Source organism: Psammomys obesus, unplaced genomic scaffold, assembly GCF_907164565.1.
Source record: "Psammomys obesus unplaced genomic scaffold, mPsaObe1.curated_primary_1811, whole genome shotgun sequence".
In the NCBI taxonomy this organism is placed as follows: Eukaryota; Metazoa; Chordata; class Mammalia; order Rodentia; family Muridae; genus Psammomys; species Psammomys obesus.
The window spans coordinates 5781246-5802986 of NW_026590677.1; positions in this window are offsets into that span (position 1 = coordinate 5781246).

The following is a 21741-nucleotide window of genomic DNA, read 5'->3' on the forward strand; positions in this document are numbered from 1 at the left end:
GACACCAACCAATCCACAAAATTATTGACCTACAAAATATGGTAGGGCAAGTGTGGCACAGAACATGTAGGAGTAGCCAACCAATTACCTGATTTTACTTAAGGCCAACTCTATGAGAAAGAACCATTACCTGACACTATTTACGTAACCAAGAACCAGAGACTAAATAGTCGAGGTACTTATGGTAAAATTAAACACTACTGGTTTAAAAGTCATTAAAATGGTTCCTAATGATATTCTCCTATGTGCATAGATAAGTGCCATACCCAGTTATCATCAGAAAGGCTTCCTTGGGAAGGAGATGGAAACAGATATAGAGACTCACTGCCATACATTATGCTGTGAGAGAGTATAAATTGGAAGTCTCCATCAAATCCATCCCTAAAGATGTCAGTGAATCCAGCAGAAGTGGAGGCAGAAAGATTGTAAAAGCCAGAAGGGATGGGGGATACCAGGAGAACAAGGCCCTCTGAATCAACTAAGCAAACTGCATATGAGGTCACAGAGACTATAACTGTAAACACATTTCCTACACTAGATTTTCTGCATATATATTATAGCTTTTAGCTTAATTTTTTATGGGACTCCTGACTGTGATAACAAGTGTTCTCTGACTCTTGTGCCTGTTCTTGGGAGTCTTTTCCTCCTTTTGGGTTAGTGTGCTCAACTTTGATATGATAGAGTTTTTTTCATAATATATTTTAATTTGTTATGTTTTATTGTTATCTCCTAGAAGGCTATTTTTTTCTAATTAGAGACAGAAGGGAGTGGCTCCTCAGGGCTGAGGAGGTGTGGAGTACTTGAAAGGAATACATGGGAGTAAAAATATAATCAGGATGTGTTGTATAAAAAATAATCTATTTTCAATGAATAGATAGATAGATAGATAGATAGATAGATAGATAGATAGATAGATAGATTGATAGACAGACAGACAAATAGCAAAATGGTATTCCAAAATTGATAGAGAACACACCAAGTGTTCAAATGGAAATTGCATAATTTATCCATGGATTAGAACAGTAATAAAGATATTAACTTATACTTGAATTGTAGTAATTCAAAGAGATATATGGTCTTAGTACTAAAAGTTTGAAAATAATTATGTTCCTATTAGTAATGGAGTCCTGACTCAATTGTAGAATAAAAAAAAATGTTCTGTTTTCAAAAATATACCTTGTGTAGTTATGGTATTAATATTTGTAGAATTAACATCAAGAGAAGTAATTCAAATTCCTATATATAGTCAAAATTTAAAAATCACTCTTTAATGTTACCTGACATACCTGATGCATATACTTTATTTTGAATTTTATACACTGTGATAAGTGATAGATACTTTTTACACTCTTGCTGCACACATTAGTTTTAGCAGCTCAACTGTTGAAGTTATTTTATAGCCTAGGGATCTTTAATTTCACCATGTTCATTCTCTCCCTAAGTATTCTTTAACAAGTTTAATGAAACACATTTTTAATTAGCAATGCACAAATGAATAAATGTAAACATATCTATGCCCCATGAGCAGCCTTTTAAAGGAGTCTACAAGCTGCAAATAAAGCTACCAAATTTTATATAAAAGACAGATACCATTAATAAGTAGGTATCAGACAATTAAAAAATCATAGTAAAATGATTTCTTAAAAAGTGATTTCAAGAATTTTGTTAGTAATTTAATGGGAATTTAATGGAATCTGTAGCAGAAAGAAACATGTGGTATATACTCACTTATACAAGGATATTAGACACACAATTTATGAGAAACATACTAAAATCTGCACCTAAAGAAGCTAAAGAAGAAAGAGGACCTTGGGTAATATGTTCAATCCTCATTCAGAAAGGCAAACAAGATAGACATAGGAAGAGGGAGAAAACAGGGAAAAGAACAGGAGACTATCACAGAGGGCCTCGGAAAGACTCTACCCAGTAGGGTATCAAAGCAAATGATGAAACACATAGCCAAATTTTGGGCAAGAGTGCAGAAAATCTTATGAATGAAGGAGGATATAGAAAGACCTATAGGTGACAAGAACTCCACAAGCAGAGCAACAGAATCAAAAATATCTGGTCGCAGGAGTCTTTTCTGAGACTGATACTACAAACCAGGACCATGCATGGAGATAACCTAGACACCCTGTATAGATGTAGCCCATGGCAGCTCAGTCTCCAAGTGGGTTCCATAGTAATGGGAACAGGGACTGTCTCTGACATGAATTCAGTGGCTGGATCTTTAAGCACCTTCCCCTGAAAGGGGTGCATCCTTTCCAGGCCACAGGGGAAGAAAATGCAGCCAGTTTTGATGAGGATTGATAGGCTAGGTCAGATGGAAGGGGAGGAGGACCTCCCCTATCAGTGGACAGGGGGAAGGGCATGGGAGGAGAAGAAGAAGAGAGGGCAGGATTGGGAAGGGCTGAGGGAAGTGAATATAGCTGGGATACAAAGTGAATAAATTGTAATAATTAAAAAAGTGATTTTGAGACCTAATAACTTTAAAATTTCTGTTTCTACTTTGAAGATATTTTAAAATTAAAACATAATATTATATTCCATTTCATTTTCCTCTCTTAAAACTCTTCTACATTGACTCATCCTGTTGTTGAGTATTAATATTTAATATTGATTTATGTTTTAGTCAAGCAGCCGTTTTTCATAATTCAGTTGTATATCCAAACCACCACAGAGAGGCTAGGATTTATTTAATTAACCTAGAGCCCAATGCAAAGCAATAGTTACTCCATCCTAAACCTCTGAGATCGCATAATTTCCACCCATTAAGATTTCCCACATTATACTTGCTTTTAGTCATATCTTAGGTCCGGTTCATCTATCCTGGTGGTTCCAAGTCATCTCTTACTGATCTCTCCAACCCCGCCATACTCACACACACACTCAGTTCCTTCTCCTCCCCTCTGAACCAATGTATCCCACTCTATTTTCTCCATTGCTCATCATTGGCTGGTTGTATTATTGAAAATACACAGAACAAATGGTGGCATGTTTATACAAACATGAGACAGGTGATGCTTAGAATAGAAATCACAATGCAATGTCAGGATTGAAACCAGATACTGGGGTAGAGAAACCAGCATTTGAATGAACAAGGGTAAATTGTATATATTCCACAAGAACCTAACACCAACACTATCCCTTGTCTTCTTCCTTAAATTCATGGCTTCTCTCTTCTTTTTCTTTCATTGCTACCACCACACATATATTGCACATATTCCAAAATACATAAATACAATCCTTTCGGTATGTATAATGTTAGCATGTTTATAAATTTTGAGGGCTGATCATTTACTTTTGGATTGCTGGAAAGTTGATTTTTCCAGAAATTTTAGGGAAGATATATCCTTAAGTATAAACAAAGGGCTATCCAAACAATGACAACATAATACAGGCTAAATAACATGGAAGGGGAAATATTTGGGGGCTACAGTCTTACATGAGGAGTAACAGGCAACTAAGAAATTCTGAGAGAGGAAAAAGGGGGGAAGGAGAGAGATTGTTTATATTTTGTTAAAATTCATGCTAATTATTCATTTTCTTCAGAGAAAAGTTATTTTTTAAACTTGTGACAAACATAAAACTCAAAGCTTAGTGGACTACTATAGAAAGAAACACTAGCCAATAACTAGTTTTCTGAGCTATATAAATATGTTAAACAGAGGCAGGGCAAGATGGCGGCGCAGGGAGGACTCTCATTCTGAGGAGCAGCACAGCAGGATTGGCACAGTGACCAGCAATCAGAACTCGCGGCCATAAAACACAAGTGATAGTGTTTCACAGGTGAGAGGATACCCCACGGTGGGGGATTCAATCAGCTTTAACTCACCCGGCTACACCGCGGAAAGATCCCGGTTCTGCCAGGCGCTTGGTCGCCAGCCCAGAGCTACCCGCCAGCGCAATCTGGTCATGGTCCCAGACTGAACTGTGGGCCCACAACACCATAGACTGGATTTCCCAGTCGAGCGATAACCCCACGGAACAGGAAACAATTGGGACCAACCTAAGGTTACCCAGACATCCCCTGGAAAGACTCGGGTTCCGCTGGTGCCCCAAGAGCCAGTCCGGACCCAGAGCCTGGACACAGGCGCCTGCCTGCGCGCCTGATTCACCGCATCAGATAGAACTGTGGGCACCAGGGCACCAGGGCACCAGACTGCGTGTCTCTGGCAGGAGGAAACCCCCAGCGGAGGGGGTCAGCAGCTCTAACGCTTTGGACACCCAGCACCAAAACACTTCCTGGACTCACGCAGACTCTAGTGCAGGCAGGAGCACTGTGCTCTGCCGCCATTATTGAGTTCCCCTAGGGCACTGGGACACACAGCTGCATCCTCAGACCTACAAAAGCCAGAGAGCCATTGCAGCAGCCTCAGATACTGTGCCAAGGATCAACCAGTTATTCCTAGCTAGACTGTCAAAACTGTGGGAATCCCTGGTCCTTCAAGAGGGCTGTACCCACAGCATCTGGACCAGAGCAGTGCCTGCAGCCGCCATCCCAGACAGAGACACACAGCATCTGGTCCAGAGTGAGGTACCCAGCCTCCAGACCAGAACAGTGCCCCCAGGCGACAACTCAACCTAGGTGCACATTCTTCAGGTCCAGAGCAGAGCAATCAGCCTCTGGCCCAGAGACTTGTTGAGTGCACCTCCCACTTTCCCAGACAGAACTGTGCGCCCCAGGATAACAGACTGAGGTTCCCTGTTGGGAGAAAACCCCACAGCTAGGGAATCAGCAGTTTCTTCAAGAGGACTGTACATGGAAATGTAGTGAGCAGCAGCACACTAAATTTATAACAAGAAACCCAGCAGTGGGGCAGCTGTCTTGAGAAATTCTATGGGTAAGAGGAGATCCACCCCTGCCTAACATAGACCACAGCTACTACTCAGGGCTATAAACCTGAGGTGAGCAGTGGCAACTCCTGAGAAACACTGGCCATACAGTGACCATAACCAAAAAGAAGAGAAGGACTCCTTCAGGAAAAATCATCTTCCGGCCAAGGGGATACTCCCTACCTGAGGACTCCAGGAAGCACAGAAACTAACAGCCAACACCTAAATCAGCCCAATGGGTAGAGGTCAGCGTAAAGACTCAACCAACAAAAGACAGAGCAATATGGCATCTCCAGAACCCAGCCATCAAGAGACGAACAGCCCTGAACAATGCAGCATAATAGAAAATCAAGAAGATGACCTTACATCTATGTTGATGAAGAGGATAATAGAGGAAACATATAAAATATATAAAGAATTAGAGGAAGATAAAACCAAACAGATCATGGCTATCCATAAAGAAATGGAGGAAGATAAAGACAAGCAGATTAGGGCCATCCTTGAAGAAATACGGGAATATGCAGCCAAACAGCTTGTGGCCTTCAGAGAAGAAATAATTAAATCACTGAAAGAAATAAAAGAGGCAGATTTGAAGGAACTAAAAGAAAAAGAGGAAAATACAAGCAGACAGGTGAAGGAAGTAAAGAAAACAACTCAAGACCTGAAGATAGAACTAGAAAAATTAAAGAAAACACAATGGAGGAAATAATGGAGAGGAAGAATTTAGGGAAGAAAACAGGAACTACAGGGGTAAGCATAACCAACAGAATACAAGAAATGGAAGAAAGAATCTCAGGTGTAGAAGATACAATGGAAGAAATTGATGTATCTGTCAAAGAAAATGTTAAATCCAAAAAATTCCTGACACAGACCATCCAAGAAATCCAAGACAATATGAAAAGACAAAATCTAAGAATAATAGGAATAGAGGAAAAAGAAGACTCCCTTCTCCAAGGCCCAGAAAATATTTTCAACAAAATCATTGAAGAAAACTTTCCCAAGTTAAAGGAGAAGCCAATAAGGATACATGAGGCCTACAGAACACCCAACAAATTTGACCAGAAAAGAAAACCCTCCCGCCACATAATAATCAAAACAGTAAGTATGCAGAACAAAGAAAAAATACTAAAAGCTGCAAGGGAAAAAGTCCAAGTAACATATAACGGCAAACCCATTAGAATCACACTTGACTTTTCAACAGAAACTATGAAAGCCAGAAGGGCCTGGACAGATATTATGCAGACCCTAAGAGAACACAGAATTCATCCCAGGCTACTATACCCTGCAAAACTCTCAGTCCTCATAGACGGAGAAAACAAGATTTTCAATCACAAAAACAAATTTCAACAATACCTACACACAAATCCAGCATTACAGAAGACACTGGAAGGGAAAATACAGCCCAAGAAAATTAACTTCTGTCAAGAAAACACAGGAAATAATTAATCTTACTACAGCAAAACAAAAAGCAACCAAGCACACAACCTTATGAATACAGCCAACATCAATATCAAAGGATCTAACAACCACTGGTCATTAATCTCTCTCAACATCAATGGACTCAATTCTCCAGTAAAAAACACAGATTAGCAGAATGGATACATAAACAAAACCCAGCAATCTCTGGCATAAAAGAAACACACCCAAGGCACAAAGATAGACATTACCTGAGGGCAAAAGTTTCGAAGACGACTTTCCAAGCAAATGGACCCAAGAAACAAGAAGAAGTAGCTATTCTAATATCTGATAAAATAGACTTTCAACCAAAATTAATAAAAAGAGATGGGGAAGGACACTTCATACTCATCAAGGGAAAATTCCACCAGGAAGACATCACAATCCTGAACATCTATGCCCCAAATACAAGAGCACCCACATTTGTAAAAGAAACATTGATAAAATTTAAACCACATATACATCCCCACACATTAATAGTGGGAGACTTCAACACCCCACTCTCAACAAAGGACAGGTCAACAAAACAGAAATTAAATAAAGAAACAATATCTCTGGCAGAGGTCATGAATCAAATGGACCTCACAGACATTTACAGAACTTTACACCCAAACACAAAAGGATTTACCTTCTTCTCAGCACCTCATGGAACCTTCTCCAAAATAGACCATATAGTTGGTCACAAAGCAAGCCTCAACAGATACAAGAAGACAGAAATAATCCCTTGTTTCTTGTCTGATCACCATGGAATAAAGCTGGACTTCAACAACCACAGAAATAGCAAAAAGCCTACACACACATGGAAACTGAACAACTTGTTACTAAATGACAGCTGGGTGAGGGAAGAAATAAAGAAAGAAATTAAAGCCTTTCTAGAACTCAATGAAAATGAAGACACAACATACCCAAACTTGTGGGACACAATGAAAGCAGTGCTAAGAGGAAAGTTCATAGCACTAAGTGCCTTCAAGAAGAAATTTGAGACAGCTCATTCAAGCAACTTAATGGCCCACTTAAAAACCCTAGAAAAAGAAGAAGCAGGCACACCAAAAAGGAGTAGACGGCTGGAAATAATCAAACTCAGGGCTGAAATCCAAGTGCATCAAAGACCTCAACATAAAACCAGACACATTAAATTGGCTAGAAAAAAAGGTGGGGAATACCCTAGAACTCATTAGTACAGGAGAAAACTTCCTGAACAGAACACCAACAGCACAGGCTCTAAGAGCAACAATCAATAAATGGGACCTCAAGAAATTGAAAAGCTTCTGTAAAGCAAAGGACACCATCATCAAAAAAAAGCGACTGCCTACAGATTGGGAAAGAATCATCACCAACCCTTTATCTGACAGAGGACTCATATCCAATATATATAAAGAACTAAACAAGCTGAAAAGCAATAAACCAAGTAATCCCATTAAAAAATGGGGAACAGAGCTAAAGAGAGAATTCTCTGTAGAGGAATATCGAATGGCAGAGAAGCACTTAAAGAAATGCTCAACCTCATAGCCATTAGGGAAATGCAAATCAAAACAACCCTGAGATTTCACCTTACACCCATCAGAATGGCCAAGATGAAAAACTCAAGGGACAACACATGCTGGAGAGGTTGTGCAGAAAGGGGAACCCTTCTCCACTGCTGGTGGGAATGTAAACTGGTACAACCACTCTGGAAATCAATCTGGCGCTTTCTCAGACAACTAGGAATAGCGCTTCCTCAAGATCCAGCCATACCACTCCTAGGCATATACCCAAAAGAGGCGCAAGTACACAACAAGGACATTTGTTCAACCATGCTTGTAGCAGCTTTATTTGTAATAGCCAGAAGCTGGAAACAACCCAGATGCCCCTCAACTGAGGAATGGATGCAGAAACTGTGGTACATCTATACAATGGAGTATTACTCAGCAATGAAAAATTAGGAAATCATGAAATTTGCAGGTAAATGGTGGGACCTGGAAAGGATCATCCTGAGTGAGTTGTCCCAGAAGCAAAAAGACACACATGGTATATACTCACTCATATAAACATACAATATAGAATAAACCCACTAAAATCTGTACATCTAAACAAACTAAGCAAAAGAGAGGACCCTAACTAAAATGTTCAATCCCCATCCTGAAAGGCAAAGATGATGGACATTAGAAGAAAAAGAAAATAGGAAACAACCTTGGAACCTGCCACAGAGGGCCTCTGAAAGCTTCTGCAGTATAGACTGTCAAAGCAGATGCTGAGCCTGATGGCCAACTGATGGGCAGAGTGAATGGAATTCTATGTAAGAAGTGGGAAATAGTTAGAGCAGGAGGGGACGGGAACTCCACAAGGAGAGCAACAGAACAAGATAATTTGAACACAGGGAACTTCCCAGATACTCATACTCCAACCAAGAACTACTCGTGGAGATGACCTGGAACCCCTGCACATGTGTAGCCCATGGCAGTTCAGTGTGCAAGTGGGTTACATAGTAATGGGAAGAGGGACTGCCTCTGACATAATCTGATTGGCCTGCTTGTTGATCACTTCCCCCTGAGGGGGGAGCAGCCTTATCAGGCCACAGTAGAGGACAATGCAGCCACTTTTGATGAGAACTGATAGACTAAGATCAGAAAGAAGAGGAGAACCTCCCCTATCAGTGGACTTGGGGAGTGGCATGCATGCAGAAAGGGGAGGGAGGGTGAGATCGGGAGGGGAGGAGGGAGGGGCTTATGGGGGGATAGAAAATGAATAAGGTGTAATTAACAAAAAAAATAAAAATTAAACATTAAAAATAAAAAATAAATAAATAAATAAATATGTTAAACAATATTGAATAAATTCTTGTGGGTATTTTTGTAGTAAAATAAACAAGCTATCAAAGTTATTGCTTCAAGTCATTATTAGGGACTAATAATATTTATGTTATTTATAATACAATCTGTCTTTCATATAAGAATATTTTTCTCATGAATGTTTATAATCTTTGAAATTATAATTGAAAAATAAATTTTGTATATATTTACAGTACACAGTGATGTATGTATTCAACAGCAACAAGAATGACAAGGATGTTGTAAATATATGTACTTTCTAAGAGTTAGGGACAGATCAGACAGGCAGATGTTAGCACAGTACAAATTTTCAGCTATATCAATAAATTCTGTGTGTCTATTTACCTTTCCACTAGTCTTGGTTTTCCTCTCTGTGTAGTGAAAAGAATCATTTGTTTTTTGTAAGTTTTAAGTAAGTGGTATTTTCACTTAAGAAAATGACTAATGGTAAAGAATTGCACAGAAAAGCCATTTTCTATTGTATTTTTAATTTTTGTCCATTTCCCTAGTATTTGTATTTATAACAGAGGTTTAAATATGAGAGCCATTAAACGTTGCTATGCCTGTCATCCTTTTATCCAACTCCTAGTAACCAATAATCTCTCATACATATCTGTCGCTTGTCTCTTCCAGAATACCATCTAAATGGGATCACAAACTATGAAAACTTTGCTGATACTGTTTTTTTTTTCCACAAGGTATTGAAGAGTATCTATATTCTTACATGTATCTATAGTTCATTTTCATTTTTGGGTGATACATAGGGTGATTTATTGCTCCTTATACCTGCTAAGACAATTTTAATTGTTTCCTGATTTTTTATTGCGAATAAAGCTGCTATAAACAGTACCATGCAAGGTGTTTTTTGCTAACATGCTCATTAAATAAATAAGATTTCTGAAACTTACAATGATTTTTTGAGACTTTGCAATGTGTTTTCCCGAGTGATTGTAGTACTTTGCACTCCTACCATCATAAAAGAATTTCAGATTCAGCTATCCTCAGTTGTATTATCAGCTTTTATTCTGTCCATCGTAATGAAACTGTAGTGTTATTTCACTGCAGTTTCCCTTTAAATTTCACTAATAACCAGTGTAGTTATTTCTCCTCTCCTTTCCTCCCAGTCATACCCTCTCTTCCTCAGCGTCTAACCCCTATTCCTCAGAAAAAGAGAGTCTCCCTACCTACCCACCCTAGCTAATCTAGTCACATGAGGACGGAGTTCATCCTCTTCCCCTATGTCCTGGTAAGACAGTCCAATCATGGGAAAGTGATGAAAAAGAAAGTAACAAAGTCTATGTCAGAGATAGTACCTGCTCCCCCCTTTTTGTTTTTTGATGATCCTCTTTATTTTTCTTTATTAATTACACTTTATTCACTTTGTATCCCCCCTGTGATTCTCTCCCTCCTCCTGTCCCAATCCCGCCCTTCCTCCACCCTCTGCATGCATGCCCCTCCCCAAGTCCACTGATAGGGGAGGACTTCTTTTCCTTCCTTCTGATCCTAGTCATTAGGTCTAATCAGGAGTGGCTACATTGTCTTCTTCTGTGGCCTGCTAATGCTGCTTCCCCCCTCAGGGGGAGGTAACTAAAGAGCAGGCCAATCAGTTTATGTCAGAGACAGTCCCTGTTCCTATTACAATGGAACCCACTTGGATACTGAACTGCCATGGGCTACATCTGTGCAGGGGTGTTAGGTTATCTCCATGCATAGTCCTTGGTTGGAATATTAGTCTCAGCAAAGACCCCTGTGCTCAGATTTTTTGGTTCTGTTGCTCTCCTTGTGGTGTTTCCTTCCTTTCCAGATCTTATTGTTTCCCACTTCTTTCCTAAGATTCCCTGCATTCTACCCAAAGGTTGCCCATAAGTCTCAGCATCTCCATTGATACTATAGAGCAACAATACTAAAAACTGCATGGTACTGGCATAGAAACAGACTGTTGGACCAACGGAATCAAATAGAAGACCCTGACATCAATCCACACACTTATGGACACCTGATTTTTTACAGAGATGCCAAATCCATTCAATGGAAAAAAGACAACATCTTCAACAAATGGGTGCTGGTCTAACTGGAAGTCTACATGTAGAAAAATGCAAATAGATCCATAGTTATCACCCTGCACAAAACTAAAGTCCAAGTGGATCAGAGACCTCATCATCAAACCAGACACACTAAACCTGCTCCCCTTTTTAGTGGACCCAAATGAGGTCTAAGTTGCCTACTGGCTACAAATACGTAGAGTAGTTATGTCCAGTACATGCATGGTCCTTGCTTGGTGTGTCAGACTTCACAGGCCCCTCTGGGCCTTGGTTAGTTGGCTGTGTTTATCTTCTTATGGAGCTCTTGGCACCTCTAGATTCTTTTATCACCCCACACTCACAAACAAACACTTTTCCACTAGACTCCTTAAGTTTTTTCTAGTGTTTGACTGTGAGTCTCATTCTCTTTTGAACCTTTGCTTGGTGGATGCTCTCAGAGGAAAACTGGTAGGTTCCTGTCTTCAAGAATGGCAATGCATCCTTAATAATGGCAGGGGTTGGCTCACTTCCATGGGGTGGATCTTGAGATGGGCCAGGAATTTATTGATTTCCTTCTTTTTAATGAATGAGTAGTATTTCATTGTCTAAATGTACTGCAGTTTCTCTATTTATTCTTTGGTTGAGCGGCATCTAGGTTGTTTGCAGTTTTTGGCTATTATTAATAAAGATGCTATGAACATAATGGAGCACATATCCTTGTTGTATGGTGATGCATCTTTTGAGTGTATGCCCAGGATTCTTGTAGATTGGTCCTGATGTAGGGCTATTTCCAGTTTTCAGAGAATGTGCCAGACTGATTTCCAAACTGGTTTTACTAGTTTGCACTTCCACCAGCAATAGACAATTGTTTTCCTTTCACCATACCCTCATTAGCATGTGCTGTCACTTGAGTTTTTCATCTTAGCCATTCTAAAAGGTGTAAGATGGAATCTAACAGTAGTTTTTATTTGCATTTCAGGATGACAAAAGGATGTTGAACATTTCTTTAAATGGTTTAAGGCATTTGAGTTTCCTCTGTTGTGAATTCTCTGTTTACTCCATTATTTATTGGATTATTTGGTTTGTTGGTGTTTAATTCCTTGAGGGTTTTTTAAAATATATTTTAGATATTAGTCTTTTGTAGAAAGTAAGATTGGCGAAGATCTCTTTCCAATCTATAGCTTTAGAATATTATTAACAAATATTTAATTTGTATATTCAATGGAGTCAATTTTATTACTATTTACTGTATTATTTCCACATGCATATGTCACAAAAATGTAAGGTTTTAAAAGCATGGCTATGATTATATTTTGAAATATTATCTACAAAAAGTACTATTCCAGGTGATTTCTTTAATTTAATTTTGATAAAATCCAAGTTATCAATTTAAATTTTATATTAAATCTTGTTTCACCATCTCTATATATTTATTTATTTATTTTTAATATTGGTTACAGTTTATTAACTTTGTATCCCAGCTGTATTCTTCTCCCACATTTCCACTCACCTTGCTCATCTCCTCCCTGCCCTTTTCCAAATTCACTGATAGGAGAGGACATCCTCCCCATTCATCTGACCCTGGTTTATAAAGTATCTTCAGGATTGGTTGCAAAGTTCTCCTCTGTGGTCTAGCAGGGCAGGTCCTCCCTCAGGGGTGGAGGGGTGGAGGTCACAGAGCCTGCCATTGAGTTTATGTTAGAAATAGTTCCTGTTTCCTTTTCTAGGGAACACACTTAGATACTGAGGTACCATAGGCTATATCCAAGCAGAGGTTCTAGGTTATATCCATACATGGTCCTTGGTTGGAGAAATTGTCTCATAAAAGACCCCTGTGCCCAGATATATTTGGTCCTTGTGCAGCTCCTGTCCTTTCCAGGTCATACTAACTACCCCTTCTTTCATACAATTCAGTGCATTCTGCCGAAGATTTGGTTATGAGTTTCAGTATCTGTTTTGAAGTTAGAAAGCAATAAATCAAGCAATTCCAATTAAAAATGGGTTGCAAAGCTAAACAGAGAGTTCTCTGTAGAGGAATATAGAATGGCAGAGAAACAATTAACGAGATGCTCAACATCATTAGCCATCAGAGAGGTGCAAATCAAGACAACCCTGAGATTTCACCTTACACCTATCAGAATGGCTAAAATCGAAAACTCAAGTAACAACACATGCTGGAGAGGTTGTAGAGAAATGGGAACCCTCTTCCATTGCTGGTAGAAATGTAAACTGGTACAACCACTTTTGAAATCAATCTGGCGCTTTCTTAGACAATTAAGAATAGTGCTTCCTCAAGATCCAGCTATATCACTCCTAGGCATATATCCAAAAGATGCTCAAGTACACAACAAGGACATTTGCTCAACCATATTTGTAGCAGGTTTATTTGCAATAGCCAGAACCTGGAAACAACCCATGTCCATCAAAGGAGGAATAGATGCAGAAATTGTGGTATTTTACACAATAGAATACTATTCACAATTAAAAACAAGGAAATATTAAAATTTGCAGACAAATGGTTGGATCTAGAAAAGATCATTCTGAGTGAAGTATCCCAGAAGGAGAAAGACACACATGGTATATACTCACCTATAAGATATGATAAACATACTGAAATATGTATACCTGAAGAAGATAAACAAGAAATAGGACCCTGGGTAAGACAATCATTCCTCACTTAGAAAGACAAATTAGATGGACATTGGATGTAGGAGAAAACAAGTAACAGGATAGGAGCCTACCACAGAGGGCCTCTGAAAGACTCTACCTAGCATTGTATCAAAGCAGATATTGAGACTCTATATATTTATTATGACATTTGTTTACTCCCATCAAATCAATAATTTTTTCCTCCTTAATAGTTATCTTTTCATTTTAGTTTGTGACTCAAATCATTTGACCTCACCAATCAATATGACTGATTGAACATATCTATTGCAGCCTTTTGCAGTCACTAGTGTGGATACTATTGGTGACAGTGTCTCATCCTCTCCCCAAATATATCAGTAAAAAAAAAAAAAAACAGTCCAGTTGTGAGGGTCAGTGCCCTCTGCCCCAATCATCTATCCATATCTGAATTTTGTGATATTCATTTTTACACAGATCCAATGCAAGCTTCAACAGTTGCTATGAGCTCATGACTGCAATGATTATAACTTGCCTAGAAAACAGATGTTCTCATTCTCCCCATTTCTTGGCACTTACATTCTTGTTTATCATTCTTCAATGCTTCCTGAACCTTTGTGAGTATGTCATAAATGCTTTGCTTATTGTTGAAAACTCTTCAATCCCTTATTTCCAGTACATTGTAGAACTATAAGTTCTTCATAGGAGGCTTTTCTGAATAATGATTAGGAGAGCATTTGTCTATGTATATCAGTATAAATACTTAGCATAGATATGTGTTGCACTCAAACTTTTTCAGAAAGGCTTATTAATACAGAGGTTCACAGCTCTTATTAAATGCTGAGAATAAGCATCTATGCAAGTTCATCTGGAGTTGGGACATCTATGCTATCTTCCCATTTTCAAGTCACAGGGAATATCAATGGAAGAGGAAACAGAAAAAAATATAAGAGGTAGATGATGTTCAAGAGCAGTGTTAAATCCTGAGTGCTAGACATGACACAGTTGAATACATGGACTCACAAAAACTCTGGCTATCTACATATGATCTTAACAAATCAAGCCGGATAAAAATTCTAGCATTGATAAAGAAGGGTCTTCAGATGACCTACATCTTTTATTGTTAGTTAATAGCTGTTGTGATTAACAGAGATTTTTCATTTAGCAAGTATAACTACTGGTAAAATCCCCATACCCGCATCCATATGCATATGAGCAACACCAATTAGATACAGTGGATTTTAAATTAAAAAGGGGTACAATTTTTAAAGAAAAACAAAGTTGGAATGGAGATCTTTTGGGGAACAGGGGCAAGATAAAGAGAGGTATGGAGTGTTGGTTATGATTAAGATACATTGAAGACAGGTATAAAATATCTAAAGGATAAAAAGAAATCATAAATATTTACAAAGTAGTTTTTTATACTGTGTCCTTTGCCATGGGGCCATGTAATGCCACCATTTAGCAATAGAGGCTTATCATTTCATTCTGCTGACTGACCAAGTAAAATTACAAAATTCTGTATTGTTTGGGAGCCTCTGGGACCTTGATCACCAACTCAAGCATAGGTATCCTATACCTGACACTGGTTTTTGTCTGTTTGTTTGTTGATTGATTTTTGAAATTTTAATATTGTTTATTTAGTTGTTCACTTTACATCTCAATCATAGACCCGATACTTCTTCTGGTCTCAACCCCTATACTTTCCCTCTTCCTCCCTACTCTACCACTCAGGACAGCCCCCTTTCTCTCTCCACTAAACCACACCAGCACTTCAAGTAGCATCAGGATTGAGCACATCCTCTTCCACTGTGGCCTGGGAAGTCAGTCCCACCAGAGGGAAATGAGAAAAAAAACTAGGGCACAAAAAAAGCATATCCAGACAGTCCTGATGAGACCTGATAGACTGTGGTCACATATTAGGGGAGTACCTCCTTTATCAGTGGATTATGGGAGGGACATGGGGGAGAGAGACGGAAGGAGGTGGGACCAGGAGGAGATGAAGGAGGGGACTACAGCTGGGATATAAATTGAATAAATTGTAAATAATGATGATGATGATGATAAAGAAAAAGAAAGAAAAAAAAAGAATTGGGAGAAAACTGCAATCCAAATTTAAAAAAAAAAAGCATACAACAGAGTCCATGTCAGAAACAGCTCCTGCTCCCCTTACTAGGGAACCCACAAGAAGAGCAAGTTGACTCACAGCCAAAGATAGGGCAGAATGCAAGGAGCCTTGTGGAAGAGTTAGGGAAAAGATAGATGGACCAGAAGTGACATGAGCTTCACCAAAAGACCAAGGAGCCAACTAACCTGGGGGGGGTTGGCATTGGAGCACCAACCAAAGATCATGCATGAACTGGATCTAGGACCCCTACACACACACACACACACACACACACACACACACACACACACACACACACCTATACCTGATGGGCACCTTTTTTTTGTTTGTTGGTTTGTTTGTTTTTGTTTTTAAATAACTGCCATGGCTTTCAGGAAAAAGCAGTTTTTTTCCCTGCAAAGTGTTTCTTATCACCTTCCTGTTTTATAAATTATATATTTTTAATTTAGTTAGAAAATTATTGTTTCCATCTATACTTTACAACACACAATTGGATTTAATTTACCTATTAACCATCTATTTCTCTTCCCTAGCCCTACCTATTTACAGCATCCCAATTTTTGAATATTATGTTACTTTCACTCTACTATCCCACTTCTTCACTTTGTTAAGTCATTCCTACCCAGTGGTGTTTCCCTAGTTTCTTGGGTCCTAGAAGTTATTCCAGGTAAAACACACAGAGTTATAGATTCAAAGCCCAGATCTACATATAAGAGAAAACATATGGTGTTTATTTTTCTATATGTGGGTTATCTTCAGCAAATAATTCTTTCAGTTCCGTTCATTTACCCACAAATTTTATAACCGCATTTTTCTTTAAAGCTTAGAAAAATTTCATTTGCTATATATACTACATTATCTATATCATTAACTATTTGCGTTGTTAAGTACACTTAGGGTAATTAAACTTCTTAGCTTTTGTGAACTGAAGGACAGTGAACACGGATGAGATAGCAGTATATCTCTAGCATGTTGACAGATTTCTACATTATATTCTGCAGTGGTTGTACCAGATGCAGCTTCCTACAGTAGTAAATAGGATCATCAGCATTTGTTGCAATTTAATTTCTTATACAAATTTATAGAAATTTCTTATAGAAATTAAGGTTTTTTTTATTATCTATCTATCTATCTATCTATCTATCTATCTATCTATCTATCTATCTATCTATCTATCTATCTATCATATATCCATCTATTATTTATCCCAGATGTACCTCCCTACCTCATGAGCTCCCGGTCCTAGCCATCCTCCCTCTTTTCCCACTATGTCCCTCCCCTAGTCCACTCATAGCGAGGACTGTTTCTCCTTCTATTAGATCCTAGCTTATCAGGTTTCATCATGGGTGGCTACATCACCTTCCTCTGTGGCCTTGCAAGGCTGCACTTCACAGGGAGAGGTGATTAAAGAGTCAGTCACTGAGTTCATGTCAGAGGCAGCCCCTATTCCCTTACTAGGTAACCCACTTAGAAATTAAGGATTTTTATATCTATGTGAATCAAGGAGTTTGCTCTAGATTTCTCTTTTTTGTTGTGTCTTTATCTGGTTTTGATATGAGAGTAATACTGCCTTCTATTTTATTTTATGGAATAATTTGAGAAGCTTTATTTTTAAATTGTCCTTACCAATGTATATTTTATTAAATATAGTGCACCTGATTTTGTTAAATATAGGTTTAGAATTCTAATTATCTCTTAGAAGATTATTTCCTTGATCAGAATGAAATAGTTTACTTTATCTCTTCTGATTAGTTTCACATTCAAGTCTCTTTTTTAGTTTAGAAGAAGTGTTTACTCCCAAGCCCCATTTCTTTGAAATACTTTTTGCTGTTACTTTTTTCTAAGGCACTATTTAGAAAATTTAAATTGTAATTTTATTACATTTCTTACTTCCCCTTTCTCTCTCCAAACCTTCCATATGCCCCTCCCCACTCTTCTACACATTGATAAACTTTGTAAAAAATCTTGTTACTACACTATATGTACATACAGTTTTATTCTTAAATATAATCTGTTCAGTTCATATAATTCTAATTGTATATATGTTTTAAGAGCTGGTCACATGTTTACTTTTGTCTACTCTGAATCTTTAAATCTTCTAAAACATGTTAATAATTGTTTCTTATTTGAATTTTATACTGAGAGTTTGGATCATTATTGTCATTAGCAACACGTATGGAACTGGTCACTTCTGGGGTCAACACATTTTCTAGATATTTGTGTGTTGTTTGCATTGTTCTGAAATATTGGCACTAGATTTTTTTTGCATCTTTTGATATACTTTCTTTTTTGTCTTCTAGAGGTGTGGTGGGACAGTGGACTGTTAGCTTTGGTAATTTTGTGGTACTCTAAATAGATGGAGCTAAAGAGGATGTTTTTCTCCCCAGGGTCACTCAGACCACTAAACTGAAATAAAATTCTGGATAAAAGAATGAAGAGCTTGAGGATAGTCCTAATGCAGAACAAGTGAAAATGCAGAGCAGAAATTGAGGAAATTATGCCTATTGCCAGTTATTGGAGCCATGTAGGATTAGTGCTTGGAGAAATATTTCCTGGTTCAAAGTCAGTAACTTATTTCTCAATCATAGGTTTGTATTTAATCTTGTTACCTTTGCATTTTAACATATTTTACACCATTCATAATATTGTGTGTACTGATGTTATTTAATTATATGTCATCAATTTAGTTTTCTGTTTGTGTTTCATGTACTCATGCTTTTTTCCATCTTTTCTAAATTTAACAGTATTTCTATCATTTTATTTCATAAGTATATTAATTAACCAATAACACCTTTACATAAAACTCTCCCCTGATTGCAGTGCAATTTATCTTTAGTTATTCATGATCTACTTTAAAGTGATATTTTAACTTTTCTTCTAAATATAACCTTAAATAAACTATTTCCAAATAATCTCTTAATATTACTGACATGTAGCATAGTTACATATAGGTATAATCAAAATATTCTGTGATTTTTTTGCCGTGGTTATAACTTGAAGCAACTAAGGAGGAAAAGTAATTGATACCATGGTGGTTTGAATGACAAATGTCCCCAGTACACTCAAGTACGTAAATAATTCATCCCTAGTTTGTGAAGGTAATGAAATGTTTAGGAGGTGGAGCTTTGCTCAAGGAAGTACATCAATGTGAATGAACTTTGAGAATTTATGGTTTCATCTCACTTCCTGTTCTTATTCTCTGCTTTTTGTGTGAGGATGGAAATGTGACCAACCAGTTTCCACCCATTGCCACCATACTTTCCTTTCCCATGCCTTTCCCATTGTGATACATTCTATTCCTCTGGAACCAGAGGCCAAATAAAACCTTTTTTTTTTTCTTATGCTGCTTTTTATCATTTTTTTTGTAGCAACAATAAAGTAAAGACTGTAACATACCTTTATTTTGTTCCAATTCTAGCTACTTCCCAATTTTTATTTTATTGATGTGGTTATTTTGTAGTGTGAAATTTCAGTACTACATTCTTTTTCATTGCGAAGTTTCTAGAATCATTTATTTTAGGGAAGACTTATAGACAGTGTATGTATGATTAGATTGGTTTTTAATCTTTATATCTCTGTCTATGGTTTATTTGCCTTTAATTTTTATCTAAGTGGGGATATGGAGTGGGATGCATATCTCCTCTTGGTTACATTTTGGGTTTTTTTATTATGCTCAAAAAAACACTCTTTTTATGACGTTCCTGAGAATCATACTAAATGTTTTTTTTTTTTTCTGTTGACATAACATGTAACCCAGGACTTATTTATGATGCTTTCTGCTATCTTTTGTTTCTATTTCTTTCCCAAAGCTATGATCAGATTTCAACTCTCTACTATGGATGGCAACAGTTTTTGCTCTCTTGCCATAAATCAATGTTATTGTTTCCTAGAGGAAGATAGTAAGAGCAGCTCAGATGGATTTTATTACTTTCCCTTAATGACTACTGCTGTCACTCTCTATTCATTTAATAGTTATTCAATACTGTCAAAATTTTTGGACTTTCTCAAACTTTTTTGTGGTGATAAGTAGAATATATTAAAATCAAAAGGCATAGTGTAGACTTTTTATGTATGTAATCACAAGAGACTTCCTTAATTCTCATTTAAAGATAACCATTAATGTGACAATATTATCTCACATTTCAATTAATTTCCAGTTGCTCAGATAATCTAATGTTCTGGTTCTTGTGTATGCCAGTATGCTTGAATTACTATCTAGAACTTGGATGTTAGAATTTCTTTAGTTGGTAGTTCTGTTGTAAGTTATAGAGCTGCGATTCAATCCTAAATAAACTCTAGAATTGTTGCATTAGAAATTTTATTTTATTTTATTAATTACAATTTACTCACTTTGTATTTCCCAAAAAGCCCCTCCCTTCTCCCCTCCAGGTCTCACCCTCCCTCCCCCTTCTTCACGCATGCCCTTCCCCAAGTCCACTGATAGGGGAGGTTCTTCTGTGGCCTGGTAAGGTTGTTCCCCCCTCAGGGGGAGGTGATCAAAGAGCAGGCCAATCAGATTATGTCAGAGGCAGTCCCTCTTCCCATTACTATGTAACCCACTTGGACACTAAACTGCCATGGACTATATCTGTGCAGGAGTTCTAGGTTATCTCCATGCCTGGTACTTGGTTGGAGTATGAGTCGCTGGAAAGGCCCCTGTGTTCAAGACACACACATGACATATACTCACTCATATAGACATATAATATAGGATAAACCTACTAAAATCTGTACATTTAAAGAATCTAATCAAGAGAGAGGACCGTGACTAAAACACTCAATTCCCATCCCAAAAGGCAAAGAAGATGGACATCAGAATAAGAAGAAAACAGGAAACAACCTAGGAACCTGCCACAGAGGGCCTCTGAAAGGCTCTGCTCTGTAGAATATCAAAGCAGACGCTGAAACTTATGGCCAACTGTTGGGCAGAGTGCATGGAATCTTATGTAAGAAGTGGGAAATAGTAAGATCTGGAGAGGACAGGAACCCCACAAGGAGAACAGCATTAGAAATTTTTATGAAGATGTCAAAACATCAAGTTTCATTACTTTCAAATTCCAACAAATATATTAACTATTTTTCTTAGTTGATATATGTTTTCTTGTTTCTAAAGTATAATTTTATATATTTGTTCCTTCTGGATATTTCCAGCTTTTACTTTAACAGTAGTATAAAAAGATTAATTATCCCTTCCAATGTAAATACATTTTATGAAAATATTATATATATATATATATATATATATATATATATATATATATATATATATATATATATATATATTAAATTAGGAGCCTGGAATGGTGGAGCATCTCTATAATAATCCCAGGATTAAGGGAGGCATGGCAGGGAAATCTTTGTGAGTTGGAGGTGAGCCTGGTCTACAAAAATAAGTTCAGGACAATGAACCAAGGCAACACAGAAAAATCCTGTCTAGAAAAACAAACAAACAAAAACATAAATAAACAAACAAACTTGATTCAATATGTATCACGGATACCTTAAAACATACCACTTGTTTAATTTTATCTAAATAACATATTTAGGTAATTGAAATAAAAATGCAAATAAGGATTTTATGTTTCAGAATGCTAGCTTAGTATAAACTATAAGCCATGTGTTTAGTGCTAGCTACAAACCAAATATGAAACCCAGTTTCACTTTTTTGTTTGTCAAAAGTGATAAGAAATAAGGAGGAGAAACATGCTACATATGATAAAATATATTAGACATATATATAAATTTGGGAAAGAATAAATTAAAAAAAAATAGTGTCCTGCCCTCTCCAGATCTTACTGTTTTGCACTTCTTTAGAGCAACAGAACCAAAAATTCTGAGCACAAGGGTCTTTCCTGAGACTGATATTCCA